General features: G+C 31.9%; 1 protein-coding gene across 1 annotated transcript in view; it reads left to right on the forward strand.

Annotated features, from left to right (window-relative positions):
* LOC132922933 (histone H2B-like) overlaps nucleotides 1–17,008 on the forward strand; it is a 110,072-nt gene that overhangs the window by 86,588 nt on the left and 6,476 nt on the right. The gene's annotated exons all lie outside the window — the stretch shown is intronic.

The following is a 17,008-nucleotide window of genomic DNA, read 5'->3' on the forward strand; positions in this document are numbered from 1 at the left end:
CTCTTGGGATTTGGATGTTAGGTCGTCGATGAGTGTTATTAGTTGTGTCGTAGTTGAGTGGCCCGTACGGAAAGCATGTTGTTCATTCCTAATATTAATGGGATTTTTAAGCCTTGAGAGTATAATTCTCTCAAAGACTTTCGACATTGTGTTTTGCAGTGATATGGGTCTGTGATTATCGCGTAAGAGGTGATTTTTCATTGGCTTAGGGATCATTACGATATGAGCTTTTTTCCACTGGTCGGGAAAGTATGAGAATCTGAAGCATGATGTGTATATATTTGCTAGGAGGACAATTGCTATTTTCGGGAGGTGTTTTAGGGCTCTGTTTGTTATGCCATCCCCCCTGGTGCTTTCGCGGAGGGGAGGCGTTTGACAATACTCCATACCTCGTTTGGTGATATATGGGTTGTTGATGGGGGTAATTGTATGTTACGAAGTTGTTGAATGGAGTTTTCAACTTCGGGTAGTGGAGGACCCGGGTTGTTTTGAAATCGATCTGACATAGAATCTGCGAATAGCTCAGCCTTCGAGATTGGATCGTAGATTTTGGTTCCCTCTGGCGATTTTAGTGGTTGACAAGGTAGAGGTTTATGGAGAAGACGGCGGTTTAGTTTATTTATAGATTTATTTTTGAAGTTTATTGTGGAGGTGAAAGCATGCCATAGTGATGTTCTATGTCGTGAAAGTATATCTTTTACGTAGGACACCTGTGCATTGTAAAGTGTTTTTACCTTTGGGTCACGTGTACGTTGCCAGTTTTTACATAATAATCGTTTGGTGTCAATCTCGAGTCGAATATCGTCCGGTATCGATTTCAGTGGCTCTGGTTGGTTTACTGTGTAGGAGCAATTTCAGCATTCTGATTGGATGGCTTTGGTTAGTTGTTCTATGCATTCGTTAATGTCCGAGATTGATGAGATGTAGTTATTTTTTATGTGAGGTGCTAGTTCAGTTTGGAACTTCCTCCAATTTATCCGATTTCTTGCACTAGGTGGTCTACATTGCGCGAGTTGAGAAGATAGGCTTATTAATTGCGGGTTGTGGTCTGAGGAGAGGTCGCAGTGATTAGTGAGAGTATAGTTCATGTTTGGTGTATCAAGTAGGAAAATATCGAGGACGTCTGGACGATGTTTTGGGACATACGGGTAGTATTTGGACGAGTCGGGGGCTCCGATCGAGTAACGGTTTGTCGTTTCAGCGTGTTGCACAATTGTTTTGCTAGACTTGTTGCAGTGTAAGCTGTGCCAGTTGCTTTGCTTTGCTTTGTATTCTTTTACTTTGTTTCAAGCTTATGCTTCTGCCAGAGGGATTTACGTTGTGATTAAGAAATGTTTATTGATTTTTAATGCTTATGTTTATATACTAAGTGGTTTTTTTTTGAATAATTCTTTGTGGCTTTTTCTATTGAATATGAATGATATATGATCGGAATTTGAATTTTGAATCTTTTGAGTTGTTGCATTTTTCTCTTTGTTTACAGTGTCCTTGATTGATAGCATGTTCAGTGACGATCTTATCGTGTGGTTGGACACGTACCAGTCGCTTCCCGTTAGCAATCTTAAAACTCTAGATTGGAATGTTTCAAGTTTCTGCCAACTTGAATTGGATAAGTTTGATGACCACACTGGAGAGGCATACATAATTATCGGTCTTATATACATATTATATATGTATAGTTTTGTTTTGAGAGGAAGCGGACTTAACTTATTAATGAGAGGAAATAGTGAGAATTTTGCCCCAGATGCTTTATGTAGCGTGGTTTTAATGTGGTTGACAAAATTTAGTTTTGAGTCGATAGTTACTCCCAGATATTTAACTGTATTTGACCATTTTATCTGAGTATTTCCAAAATGTAGTGTTTTGGCTTGGTACAATAATTTGTTACTGAACATGATTGCTTTTGTTTTGGATGGATTTAATGTTATTTTCCATTACTTGAACCAAGGAACAGCAAGGTCAATTTGTCTTTGTACTCTTTTTATTGCTGCATTGTTCGTAGCGCCGGTGGCGTTGAATACTGTATCATCCGCGAAGAGAGCAATGTTGGCTTCTTTATCTAGTGGCATGTCATTAATGTAGATAGAAAATAGATGCGGAGAAAGACATGACCCCTGAGGGACGCCTGCACTTACTTTTCTTGAGGCTGAAAGTAGGTCGCCTATTTTTACTTTGAATGTTCTGTCTTGGAGGAACGATCTAAGGATGTTGATAAGTTGATGAGGCACGTCCATGGTTAGTAATTTGAATAAAAGGCCTTCATGCCAGACTTTATCAAAGGCTTTCTGTACGTCCAGGAAGGTAGCCACTGTTTTTTGCCTAATATTGAGTTTGTTGGTTACTATATCTAATATATTTATCAGTTGTTCGGTCGTGCTGTGTTCTGCTCTGAAGCCGTGTTGTTCTAGACGGATTTTAGGCATGATATATATTTTTAATCTTGTTAGAAGAAGTTTTTCTAGTGTTTTGCCCATTGTATTTTGAAGAGAAATCGGTCTATTATTTGACGGCTCTTTGGGGTCTTTACCCGGTTTTGGTAACATTATGATTGCTGCTTCTTTCCACGCCGTGGGAAAGTATTCGTATCTGACGCAGGCATTGAATATTTGGCAAAGATGGTATGCGAGTTTTTTCTCACCATGTTTTAATGCGCAGTTGGAAATATTGTCTAGTCCCGGAGAACTTTTATTTGGAAGTCTTCGTATTGTTTCGAGTACTTCTCCAGGAGAGAAAAATATTGATTTTTTGTATATTGCCTCATCATGCTGTTTTAAGGATTCACGAACTACTTCGTCGTCCCAGCAGTGACTATCTAGAGTTTTAAACTGTTCTTCCATTGTTATTGCAAAAAGGTTGGCTTTGGATTCAGGGTCAAATTGAAGATTGTTATCACCATCTTGAAGCGGATGCGCTGAAGGCATTTTTCGGAGAAGTCTTCTATTCAATTTGTAAAGCTTTGACCATCCTTGAGCGTTGTTTTCTATTGATCCTAGAAATGTTGTCCATTCATTATCCCTATGTGATTGCAGCAGATCTCTGACAAGTGAAGTTTGCTTGTTCAGGACCTTTTTTATACTTGGGTCTCTGGACCTTTGCCAGGCCGCTCTTAATGTCCGTTTTTTTCTTAATGTGATTTTGAATAAATTGTGGCAGATCATTTTTCCTATCTTGAGCTGAGAATAAAGCTGAGCATTTTTCCAGTTTATCTGAAATGGTTGACGACAGTTGAGTAATCAGTCCATCGATCTGACTTGTTTTATTGATTTTTGGAAAGGTAAATGATAGATTTCCCATTTCTTCCGCGAATGTTTCCCAATTTGTTGCGTATTGAGGTTTAGGTGGATAGGTATGAGCTATGTTTAAGGAAATATCAAGAAGTAAAGGGGATGGTCAGAAGATAGTTCTTGTGTGAGGTTTTCTAGTACATAACTTATTTTTCCCGTTTTCATTATTGCTATATCGAGTACGTCAGGATAGTGTCTGATGTCCGTAGGGTATCTTGTTGGCGTAGTAGGGGCGGCTACTGTTATGTCGATTCTGGAGTTGAGATATTTGGTTAGAGAAATTCCTGCTTGGTTATTTATTCGGCTGTTCCATTCTCTGTCTTTTGCGTTTAGGTCCCCTGCTATTATCACATTCTGCTGTTGGGTGTCAAGAACATAGACATATAATAGAATAGACCAGGAATGATACGAAATATATGAGGCGAACATGACTTTATAAAACTGCGGTTTTACCAAAGACGTTATAACACTGATAATACAGATGGTCGATAGATAAGAGTATAATTTTTATTGTTTATTTATTATGGTTTGTTTTTTATGCTGAATTCTCACGAGAATACCACCACTAGTCCAAATTTTATAATTTTTTGACTTTTACACAAAATACTTTTGACCACATTTTTCTGTATTTATTTCGTACAAATAAACACAATGGTACAAAAATGTTGCATTTGCAAATCTCAAAGATCCAATGAGAACGATATTACATTACACAAGTATTGACTCAAATAATACATATTTTCTATTTTATTATACATAAAATGCATAACTATAACCGTTGTACACCTTTACATACTAGATCATTTAGATGTAATGTACTCGGAAGTTGATGACCTTAATTTTTTTTTTAAATTACCTAAAAAAATGCAAGTGACATAAAAATGTCCTTAAAAAATGACCTATTTTTTTTTTTAATATTTGTTTTAAATTAATAAAAATATATTTTTTTTATAAATTAAATGTAAGAATACTTCATTTATCAGATTAACATTTCGACGTCTAATACCACAAAATTCTTATAACTTTTAATGTTATTTCATTTTATCAGTTTTATAGGTACACGCAAGGTAGATATATCATATATATATATATATATATATATTTGATATATCCCCCTTGGGTTTCCAATGAGCTTGTTTTATTTTTAGTACATATATGATATATATTAATTATTTTTTTAGTATTTTTGGTATTTTCGATATAATCAAAATTTTTGGTAATCCGTTTTATGAATTTAAAATTTAAAAATACGGTATACCGGTATATCGACCTATAAAAAGTACACATTTTTGAAAAAAAGTGGCAAAACAAAGACATTTTCTTCCACGAATAAACCGCTCATTGTCTGTCTCTCTCACACACATGTTGGCTTCAATGTATTACATGTAAAACGGCTATCATTCCTGGTCTATTCTAATTATATGTCTATGGTCAAGAAGATTTTCAATATCTTTAGTTTGAAGTGGAGTACCCGGACTTTTATAGACAGATACTAGCCGAATTTCGTGTTGACCTAGTTTTAGTTGAATTGCTGTATTAGTGATCGAATTAGTATTGATTTGAATTTGTATGTGGCTGATTTTTCGGTTTATCAAAACAGCTGTTCCGCCCGCTGGTGGGCGACCGTTGACCAAGGGTTTGTTGGTTGAGTACGTAATAAAGTTAGGTAGTTTGAATTGTTTATTGGATGATAAGTGAGTTTCATTTAATAGGATTATGTCAATTTTCTTTTCTTGGACTAAATTTAGAAGTTCAAGGCGTTTCCGATTTATGCCTTCACAGTTCCAAAACATTATTCTGGTATAATTCATATTTGGTTAAGTAAATTGAGTAGTAGTGGAAGTAGTGCCACTATGGTGTTTATGATTGTTTTCGCATCACTGTTCTCAGAGGAGATGTTTACAACTAATTTTTGAAGTTGTTCGGAAATTGATTTATTGACTTTTGGTTTTGTACGTTCAGCATAGCTAGTGTTTGGGCGAGAGATGGTTTGATGTGATGAATCTGTCGCGTTAGTTTGAATTTGAGGTTGGATTTTATCGTGAGTGAGTTGGTTAAGTATTTTTGGCTTGAGTGAACGTCTTTTTTCTGACTCTTGTGTGAAGGCTGGGAATTTCTTGTAATTTGCTGTGTGGTCTCCATTACAATTTGTGCATTTTGGTTTTACATCAAGAGGTTTAGTGCAGTCTTTTGCTTTGTGTTTTCCAGCGCATTTAACGCACCTCGGAGAAGCGCCGCAGTGTAAGCTTGAATGGCCGAATTGTTGGCAGTTGTAACATTGAGCTGGTGTATTTGACTTATATCTTTCTATTTTTACTGTCATGTAGAACAGTGATCTGAGGTTGAATATCCCCTTATTTTCTGGTGTGTTTTTTAAAACAACCATATGAATGGGAAGTTTTTGGTCTTGTTTACCAAACTGTCTTACATTGGTTACTGTGTAACCTATACTCCGTACCAAATAAGAGCGCACCGGGCGGCGCACGAAAATCGGTCCAAACTCGCGCATGACAGAGAGCGCTACCGCAGTGCGACCAATGACAGCGAATAGACCCGGCAAAGGGGGGTATGGACGTCGCTCCACGATTCATTTGGATGCGCCAACGCGGTGCGCTCTTATTTGATACGGAGTATAGATTAGTTAGTTCATCTAAAACTTCAGTGTCTGAGATTTCCCTAAGGAGACCTTTGATAACTATTTTTAGAGTTCTTTCGTAAGAGATACTGTAAGTATGATATTCGGTGTTCGATGTTGTTAGATATTTTTGAACTATTCGGAAAAGTTCAATGTCAAAGCACTGGAGTTTGATAGACTCAGGTCCAAAGGACTTTGCTTCCAATGAATTTTCTGGAATAGTAGTCATAAGTTTGCCCGCCACTTTTCTCCAGGATGAACCTTTGAGAATTATTGGTGGGATTTTTGGGTTGTTTTTTAGTGGTTGGAAGGAAATAGAAGTCTCATCCGTTTTAGGTTTTGAATGTTGTGGTTGTGATAGCTGAGATGCGATTGAATTAGCGTTAAATAAACTGTTACCTGGTGTTGGTTCTACGGTGAAGTCGTCAAATTGTGAGTCGGAACTTGTGTCTTAAGATATAAAGGATTCGCCTGATAATGATTCGCTGTCCGTAGGACTGGGAGACGGTGGTTCGAAACATTGTTTCATGGAATTAACTTGAGGTAGTGGTGATTTGGGATCGGAACGGACTTTTTTAGCGCAATTCAGCGGCGGAGTCTTGTTGCGTTTCTTCTTATTTCCCATATTCGCGCGATATCGGCAGATTGCGCGTAGAGACGACACGTGATGAGTGGAGCACGTGGCACGCCTGTCGGAGGCGGCGACTGGTTTCGCGGTGTGTGACAATACGAGTGTGTGCGGTGCGGCGGACGTGCGATACGAACGGACGACGAAACGGATCTGAATGATATGGCTGTGCCAGTCTGTGTGCTTTGCGTTCAGTTCGCCGCCGATTATGAATGGGCCATTGTGATTGGTTAGCGCATCTAGATCTGTCGATTTGAGTGTGGCACAGGGGCTTTTGTATACAGCCGTGATTTGTGTGATTTCATTACCGAGTTTCACATTAATTGTGGTTGAATCGAGTTCTGTTGGAATATTTATGTGTTGGTGGACTATTCCACGGCGGTCAAGTACTGCGGTACCACCGTTCGGCGGTTGTCTTAGTAGTAGTTGACGGGGTCGTAACGATATGCATGGATGTTTGAGATTTTAAATGGTATTTTTGGGTTTGACAATACTCCATACCTCGTTTGGTGATACATGGGTTGTTGATGGGGGTAATTGTATGTTACGAAGTTGTTGAATGGAGTTTTCAACTTCGGGTAGTGTCGGACCCGGGTTGTTTTGAAATTGATCTGACATAGTATCTGCGAATAGTTCAGCCTTCGAGATTGGATCGTAGATTTTGGTTCCCTCTGGCGATTTTAGTGGTTGACAAGGTGGAGGTTTATGGAGAAGACGGCGGTTTAGTTTATATATAGATTTATTTTTGAAGTTCATATCATACCATATCATCATGTTGGTTTCATTACATACAGGTTTGTAATTTATAACTTATGGAAGTAGCTCACTTGCGCACTGTTAAATCAAATATTATTACTCAGTGCCGCAACTAGAATTTTTGAACCCTAGGGCAAAAGATTATTTAGGGGCCATTATCTAGCATAACTGCACCAGGGTTTAAATTAGTCAACAATTTTATTGGGGTCAGTTAGGTAAAATTCAACAAACAAACATAACCTTTATTAAAAAGTATTTCATACCTGTAAAACATGAATTTTAGTAAAGAACAACACTTTTTAATATCTATCATATTAATTTATTATAAATAAAAACACATGAAAGAATAAGTTCATTATAATAGAATAAAGTAATACATTTTATAAGAATAATATGATGTTAATATTTTAAACAAATTTCATCTTTCTTGCTTTCAAATTAGAGAAGTCTTTAATTAATTTGTCTGTTTTTAATTCTGAAGTCCGCTTTTGTTCTATATTGAGTATAGCAATGTTTGAAAGTCGATTTTGGCTACAAGAATTTCTTAAATAATTTTTTATAATTTTTAATTTTGAGAATGACCTTTCAGCCGTTGCTACTGTAACTGGCAGAGTTAAAAATATTGTACAAGCTACTAAAATTTCCGAGTAACTTGTTGCTATATCGTTGGTAAGTATAAAATTGGCCATTTCATTTATAGTTGTTAAATTTTTATTTTTTATTAATTCTTTTAATGATAAAATCTGACCAGTAAAATCAGAACTAATGTCATCTTTATACGTTTGAATGAAATCATATGACTCCTTTACAATATTATCTTCTCTTAAACATAAGAGATTATTTGGATTAAGAAAATCAAATTTAGTACATACATTGTCTATTGTTTTAAAACGATTATTAAGTTGCATTAAAACAGTATCTATAATAGGATAAAATACTTTAATTTTAAAGTTTTCTGTTGTTATAGTTAACCGCCTATCTCCATCGACTTCATCAAAATGTTTTTTTGCATAAATCTGACGAGGTTCAGTATATGTAACAGGTAAGCTCCATCTCAAACACAATGACTTGGCATTATTTACTATATCTTCGTAATTATTTCTTAATTCATTTATTAAATAATAAACATCTTTTAATCTGTCTTGTGCATTTTGTAGATTCATATTTTGTTGTTGTAACATTTTTGAAACACCATGAAGTGGTCGTAATATGTTTTCCCAAACACTCAACATCAACACAAATTGAAAAGATTCCATTTTTTTTTGTAAAGATTGAGCTTCACTTCGTTCGTCAGACTTCTTACTGATTAAACTTATGTTAATCAATGACTTAAGTACATACATATATCGTTGTTTAAGAGCTAAGACTGATTCGTGTCTGGCTTCCCATCGAGTTGGACATATTTTTTTCAATACTTTCTTTCTAATTTTGCGAGCAAAATCTTCACTGAAAGCTAACGTGGCCCACCGAGGAGCGCTAGAACTAAAAAAGTTAAAAATAGCTTGAACAGTGGCAAAGAAATTATTTGCTACTTGAGTGCTTTTGGCTGCATCAGATATAACCAAATTCAAATTATGTGCGCAGCAATGAACAAATGGTGCATTTGGTGCCACTGACATGATACGTTTTTGGACTCCACTATTACTGCCACTCATAACAGATGCACCATCGTATCTTTGTCCACGACAGTTTTTCACGTTTAGATCATAAGATTCCAAAATACTATACAACAGATTTTCATAGTCAGCAGCACCATGTTTTTTTAATTCAAAAAAACCTAAAAAAGATTCTTTTTATTCTTTTATTAAAGCCACATGATAAAATGAATTACTCAATTAACTTTCAATTTTAAATAAAATAACTCGGGTATTTTACAGTTACCTACAGAAAAATATTAAATTTATAGATAAGAAATATTCCTCTTTTATTAGTATATTATTTTTTTTTTCAATATTAATTTTAATATTTGAAGTTTAACGTTAGTTAAATAATTTATTTCATCCTGTGACTGGCTGTGACTATATTCTTAGATGTGCTGCAAGTTAAATAATTCTTATTTTTATCATAGGTATATGTACTGCTTTAAAATGTATGATCAAAAAAAATGTAAGGAACTTATAAATTGTATTTATTAAAATTATTATTTAAAAGTTATAAATAACAAACATTTTTAATCTTTTATTAGATTCCATAGTGATTCATAAGAATTTTCTTCGGTGGCTTTTATTCTTTTAGGACAGTTTTCTTCAGTTGCAAGTCTTTTTCCTTTTTTTATCCAAGATTCAATACATTTTGTTGTATTTATTTGTTCAACTGGTGGACCAACAGCATTTATGAATATTAATGATGAAATATGTTCAGAACTTAGAGTATTCCTTTTTGGAGATACTATCTCATTCATAGAACTGAAGGCCCGTTCACATTCTGACGAAGATATTGCAATTGTTTTAATTGCAGAGGTCAAATTTTTAAGGTCTTCTATATTTTCATCCAGAGTGTCTTTAAATTCACGAAAACCTCTAACAGCACTAATTTCATCAACTTTGAATTTTTGTGACAAGCGACGAATGCTATCATCGCCATACTGAATGTTGAAATTGTCTGGCCAAGTATTTGAATCAAATACATTTAAATCAGCTAATAATTGATCATAAGTTTCTTTAAATAAGTTAGAGGAAGCATTTGAAACATGTGATGACTGAGTAGTAAATAATCGACTTTTTAGATTATTTGAAATACTTCTGAAAAATTGTCTGGAATTAATCTTTTGCACGCTTTTGTGGATATGAAGTTGGATGCCTTTAAAAACCATTTCTTCGTTTGCTAAATTTACTTCTGTTAGTTTGGGTCCATGTATTTCAATCATACTATCCAAAATTCTAACTGTTCGGTCGATCATATTATGAGCTTTTGCCAAACCTAAATCTCTTTTTTGTAGTTGTAATGACAAATCAGATAATTCATTTAATACATCATATAAAATACCTAAATTGAATACAAAGTCTTTTGATGTTAACATATTATTAAGACCTAAATATTTAGATCTTTCTTTTCCATCTCTTTTATTATCAGTGGAAGATTCTTGAAAATGTTTATGGAGAGCAACATAGTTATTCCAAACTGCACGTACTGTTCTAAAGCTGGATGCCACCCACCGAATTGTAAATATCTTTCCTATATTTAAAATAGTGCTTTCTAAAGATGCAGCACATGCATTAAGTTCTGTCATATTTTTGGGAGATTGGTGATACAACGAATAAAGTTTTTCAAAAAAACATTGGAAGTGATTAAGACCTTGCACTTCTTTAATAGTATCACTTACCGCAAGTTCCAATCTATGGTTGCAACAATGCCAGATAATGAGGTCAGGAAAAATTTTTTGTAGTAAAACACCAACTCCAGCTTTTCTTCCCAGCATGTTTGAAGCTCCATCACTAACAAATCCAACTAGATTTTGTTTTAAAAAATCTAATTTGATTCCATGTTTTAACATATTATTTATTATAGCAGTTTTAATTGATTCAGCTGAAGTACAATTTAACTCAATAATATCAAAAAAAAATATATTAATTTCTTGAGAATCACCATTAGCACATCTTAAGCAAATAACTAACATTGTTTTTTTGCTCAATGTAGTTGACTCATCAACAACAATACATAATTTTCTATTGTTTTCAATAATATCATTGCAAATTTTAAGCCTCATTTCATTAGAAATATGGTCAACAATATTAGCACAAGATTTATTGGTTTGTAACACTCGACCCATATTAACTCCATTGAGAGCTTGTAGGTCTATTAATTTAGGCATATCTAGAAATGGACGTTGATTTTTAGCAATGAAGTAAGCTGTTCTAAATATTTTTTCTGTACTTTCATATTGTAATTTATTATTTTTTATAATTTGTAAATCCATAGTTTCTAGCTTACTGCGATGAATTATGTTCTCTGCACTGATATGTGATTGACTACACTTATGCTTGGAGATCTTTTTCCTCAAACTAGCTTGTTGTTTGGATATACTATTTCCAGTTGGAACAATGTCACATTGAATCCAGTTTGATGATACATGCACATAAGATACTTGATTCTTATTAAGATTTAAATTTACTTTATGGCATATATTACAACCCAACTTTTTGTTTTTAAAATACAGCCATGGATATTCTTCACAAAAGTATTTTGCTTGTTTTGAATCCCAACATTCAGGAGTGTCATCATCTCTTGTAAATTCAATTGGTTGACATAAACTGCTGTTAACAGCAATATGGTCTTTATTATTTACTGAAAAAAAAATTACATGCCAATTACATTTAAGTCAATAATTATAATGTTAAATATGATAAAACTCAGTATTATTAAAAATAAAAATATAATGAAAAATATGTTTGGTCAACTTCCATTTTGTATTATTATCCCATACTATAAAATATGTTATAAAATACAATTCAAATGCTAATATAAGACAGTACCTGCAGACTTAGGGATACCTGGATCATCGGTATTGTGTTCGTTGTATTGATTGTCATTAATATCTATAGTTTTAAATATTATATTAGTACATAAATTAATAAATCAAAGGTAGATATAGATACTATTTGGTTTTCTCACACTGAAATGAGATATTATAATAATAATATTATTATTAGAGCCTGGATTTATATGCATTTAAAAAGTGTCAAATATGATGCAAATATGCAAAGAAAAAGTGGCTAAATATGCAATTATATGCATTATGTTAAATTTTATAAAATGTGTTTTTTTTAAAAAAAAAACCATACTTTTACCCAAAGAAAATTCTAAACATTTAATCAAACACAAAAACAAATGAAAATATCCACTGCTATATATTAGTACAAACATGCAAATGCATATAAATCCGGGCTCTAATTATTATACCTTATGCCTTTGGAGTTTGGGAGTTTATTAAATATATTATATTATTATAACGATCATTATAATTATTGTTTAATTAAAATGTTTAGATTACCTTGGTCATTTTTCTTCTTTTTATTGAAGAAGTCCGATATGGAGAATTGTTGACGTTTATTCATAATTATATAAAATAAAACAAATCCGTATAGGTAGTTTAATGCTCCGACGTGACGTGCAGGACTCCAGGAGTGCAGTTTTTATTATTTAGTATTTTCAATAAAATTACAATTTACAAAACATTACAACAGTAACAAGCCAACATAATACCGATTAGTAGCGTGCCCTGTTTCCAAATTAAATATAAATAATATTTAATTTTTGTAGAAAACGATCGTCATTCGTCAATCGTCGATAACGAAAACAACAGACGGATTCTCCAAATACGAACTCTATATTATATTATTATTTATTACCCATTGTCAGTGGTCTACTATAGATCGTTATCGTCGGCACGGTGGAACACCCGGGAGTTTTCGTAAACGTTATATTATATTTTTAGCTCTTATACCACGAATTAATATGTGGTGGAAACACTTGATACGTGTTGTATAATATTATATAAATATATAATATTTTATTATTGCATTCTTAATATATCCTAACATACAGATTTAAAAACTAATACCAAAAATTAAATTAAATGTTAATCTTTCCAATATTTTTCGTATTTATTTTTTTTTTTTTAAGAAACAATTTTATATTCATAAAAATGTCGAAGGACGCTGCGTTCCCCTGCGTTCTTTGATAAATAGAATAAAGGGGTACGCAATAATATGAAGAAAAATGAAGAGTAGCTGAGTCCTCCTGCGTCCCCCCCTCCAATTCAACCACTGATTAAAAATAACTATAAGTATTAGGTATATAATATTAAAATACATAATTTTTTATAAATTGGTACAATATTATGTAAAATAGTATAGTAAAAGTAGTATTATGAGCTTACCTCTAACTTCTGTGAATGTATAAACGTAATTAGTTAATTAGTGTACATGTGAAGTGTTAAGTCTTTGTCATGTACAGTCTTCACTAAGTGTAGCTCACGTCTGTACATAAATACTAAAATACATAATATCTATATTTTATAGTTTATACACATGGGGTTTTTATCTATGAAATATGTTTTACAAGTGAATATAATATGCTTCACTATAATTAATAATATACTAGGTATAATAAATAAATAATACGCTATTTTGAAGTGTAGGAATAATATATTAGAATCTGTCTATTTTTTGACAACGATATACCTACTATTTCATTAAACTTCAAAATTATAATATATATACTTTTTTGAAATTGACATTATTTTATGTAAGTAGATATATTTTACGTAATAAAAACATGTATTTTAATAGTATGTAAGAATATAACAAACATTTTTATAAGAAGTATACTATATCAGTTCACTTACTCAACCAATCTGTAGATTTATAAACATAAATATTTGGTAAATATAATTATTTAAAAAAAAAATGTTTAATAGTTATTAAAATTCTACAATAAAAAAAAAATCGACTTATTTGTTTGTGTAATTGATTTTTTTAGATTGTATAAGGAGAGTGATTAATATATTTACAATTATCTAATTTTTCGAGTATTAATAATATTATATTAAAATATTAAATAATACTTTAAAAAAGAAAAAAAAAATTTGATACTCGACTTTCTGGTAAGAAATTAATTATAGTTGATAATTGATATATTTTAAAGTTTAATAACGTTATTAAAAACTTTAATTTTTACAGAATATTTGTATTAGTTTTTTATTGAGATGATATAATTTTCAAAATATTTTAACTATTCTAATTCCATTCATAAAAATTATTAATAATACTCGATTTATGTATGATGAAATTATATAAGGCTACATCTTATTTATGTATTAATTTAAGCAAAATAACACTATTCAAAAACATAACAAAATATTTTTAATCTTTTTGTATTACATGAATGTAGCCATGTAAAGTAATTATTGCTCATTATCTAACATTCATAATATACCATTTTATTAAAAAAAATACAAATTTGTACAATATATTTTTAAGGTTAAGTATACAATATGATTATACAATAATTATTTATAAACCTATTGTCGTTAAATATTAATTATTAAACAAATGTGTGGCCTTACTTTTAAATTCAAAAAAATATTTAATAATTTTAAATTATTACAAGATTATACCTATAAATTAGCTATTATTATATAACGGGCAACAGAAAGTAATAAAAATACCAGTTAATATAATTTAAATAATACAACATTTTGAGGACATAAAGTAATTAATAATTAACAAAACACACATTAAATATAATAGGTATTATATACTAAGGAAGGTAGGGTGTTCTTTGTCCAAACGCATCATTCGATCAAATGGATTGTTCTAACAATCTAACCATAGTTAGTATGATGGGTAGGAATTAAAAAAGCATCTAGAAAACGAGGAGGAACTCTTAAGTTAACTTGGGAGAGTAAGCAGGGAGCATTAATATAACCATTAATTAGCTTACTCAAAAACACTAGATTCGCTGTCATACGTTTATCAACCAAGAAAATCAGTCCAAGCTTATTAGAGACTGATTAAATTACATCCAGATCTTTTTTAGTAGTGACCATATCTATACTTGCACTATTTATTGTGTATGCGTTTACTGTAGGTGAACGAATCCTTGTAAAAGACATAGACTTACATTTGTCAATGTTAAAATGTAACCCAATAGACTTAAGCCACAACACAAGAGTATTTAACTCATCTTGAAGAGTTAAACAGTAAGCAAACTAATCAATTCTTCGAAAAATGTTTAAGTCATCCGCAAACATAAGGAATCTACTATCAGGAATAGCAGATTTTATAACATTAACAAATAGAGAGAAAAATATAGGTGATAAATGCCCTCCTTGAGGAACACTGGAAGGTACACGAAATACAGTAGATTTCTTATTATACATTTTCACCCATTGTATTCTACCAGACAGATAGGATTTAAGCCATGAAAGTATAGGTTCACCAAAACCAGTATTCGATAAAGTTTCCATAAGAATTGAGTGGTCTACACAGTCAAAAGCTTTAGTGAAATCAGTAAAAATAACATAAATCTGTGAGCCTTGTTCAACTGCATCCAAAAAAAAATTATTAAACACAATTAAATTTAAGGTGGCAGACCGTTGGGTTCTAAAACCATATTGCTCATCCATTAAAACTGTGTTAACGAAATGCAAAATATTTTTAAGGACTAACTGTTCAAAACATTTAAGAATTTGGTTCTGGATCGAAATTGGTCGGTAATTTCTAACATTAGATTTATCCTCGGATTTGAATATTGGATTTACCGAACTCATTTTAAATGATGAAGGGTAAATACCATCCTTCAACGAACGACAAAATATCAACCATAACGAAATACGTTCTAGGTAAACCATCCGGACCAGCTAATTTAACATTATTTAATGAGGATAAACCATTTTCAACGTCGATAAGACTGATTTCACAGTTGTTAGGCAGATAAGAATGAGAACAAGGAATATCAGGAAGTTTCTTAATGGATGTAGACGTATTAACATATAGGGTACTAAAATATGAAGAGAATAGGTTAGAGATTGATTCAGGACCCGAGTAAGTAATATTATCCCAGTGAACTGTGTTCGGAATTGCACTACACGAAGCATTCCTTCGTATAAAGTTCCAGAAAGTGCGTGCATTTTCAGTTTGGAATAAAAATTATTTATAGCATTTTTTATACTCAAATTTATAACGGCTCAGAAGGTTAGATAACGCATTATAATCATAAGGACACCGCGACGCTTTATATATAGCATGGGTGACTTTTTTTGAGAATACAATGGACTTAAGATCTTTAGAAAACTAATGAGAAAATTTAGACGATGTATTAATCACTTTAGGAATGAAATGTAAAGCATGATACAGTACATCAGTAGATGAATTAACATCAAATAACTTAATAGTTTCCAACCAATTGAACGAACTAAGGAACGCAGATATTATTATAGTAAAATTTGCATGACGAAAATCAAAGTATTTATGAGTATTATCAGCGAGCGGTAATTCACTGTTAATGGCAAATTTGATTTCTAATACAGTATGGCACGTATCGCAGGCTACAATTACCACATTAGATTTAACAATAGAGAGTCTTGTATCATAGAGAAGACTAGGTCTAATGTACCTCCATGCAAATTTGATACCTGGTTTTAAGCTGAAGAAATGTAAATATTTTTAAAAATTCGCTTTATTCAATTTTTAAAATAAGATTAAAAACATGCAAATGCAACAAGTTTCGAGCTGATCTCTAGTTTTGCTGGATTTAATGTTTCGCCTTTTAAAATAATGTATATAGTACGTTTTCTATTATTATACAACTATAACTATATGCATGTATGAAGTACAATAAATGTATTACTTAATGTAAAATTGCATTAAAAATATTTAATTGCCTAATAATAATATATTAATATAAAATAATATTACAATAGGTACCTGAGTACCTATATTTGTTAATAACTCTGGATTGATATTAAAATATTTTAGCTGGCTGAGCTTGTACCTATCTATTTTCAGTTTAAAATCAAATTTCATTTTCACTAATTAAAATAAAAGGTATTATGATTAAAAACATATATTTTATCAATTATTGTTTAACGTTTATCTATTATTATTGTTACAATATAATGTTGTATGTAAATTGTGAATATTTTTTTCTTGGGAATCGTACCTAAAAACGCAGGTACTTAAGTCAATTTAATCATAATCTATA

The sequence above is a fragment of the Rhopalosiphum padi genome, chromosome 2 (assembly GCF_020882245.1).
Source record: "Rhopalosiphum padi isolate XX-2018 chromosome 2, ASM2088224v1, whole genome shotgun sequence".
Classification (NCBI taxonomy): Eukaryota; Metazoa; Arthropoda; class Insecta; order Hemiptera; family Aphididae; genus Rhopalosiphum; species Rhopalosiphum padi.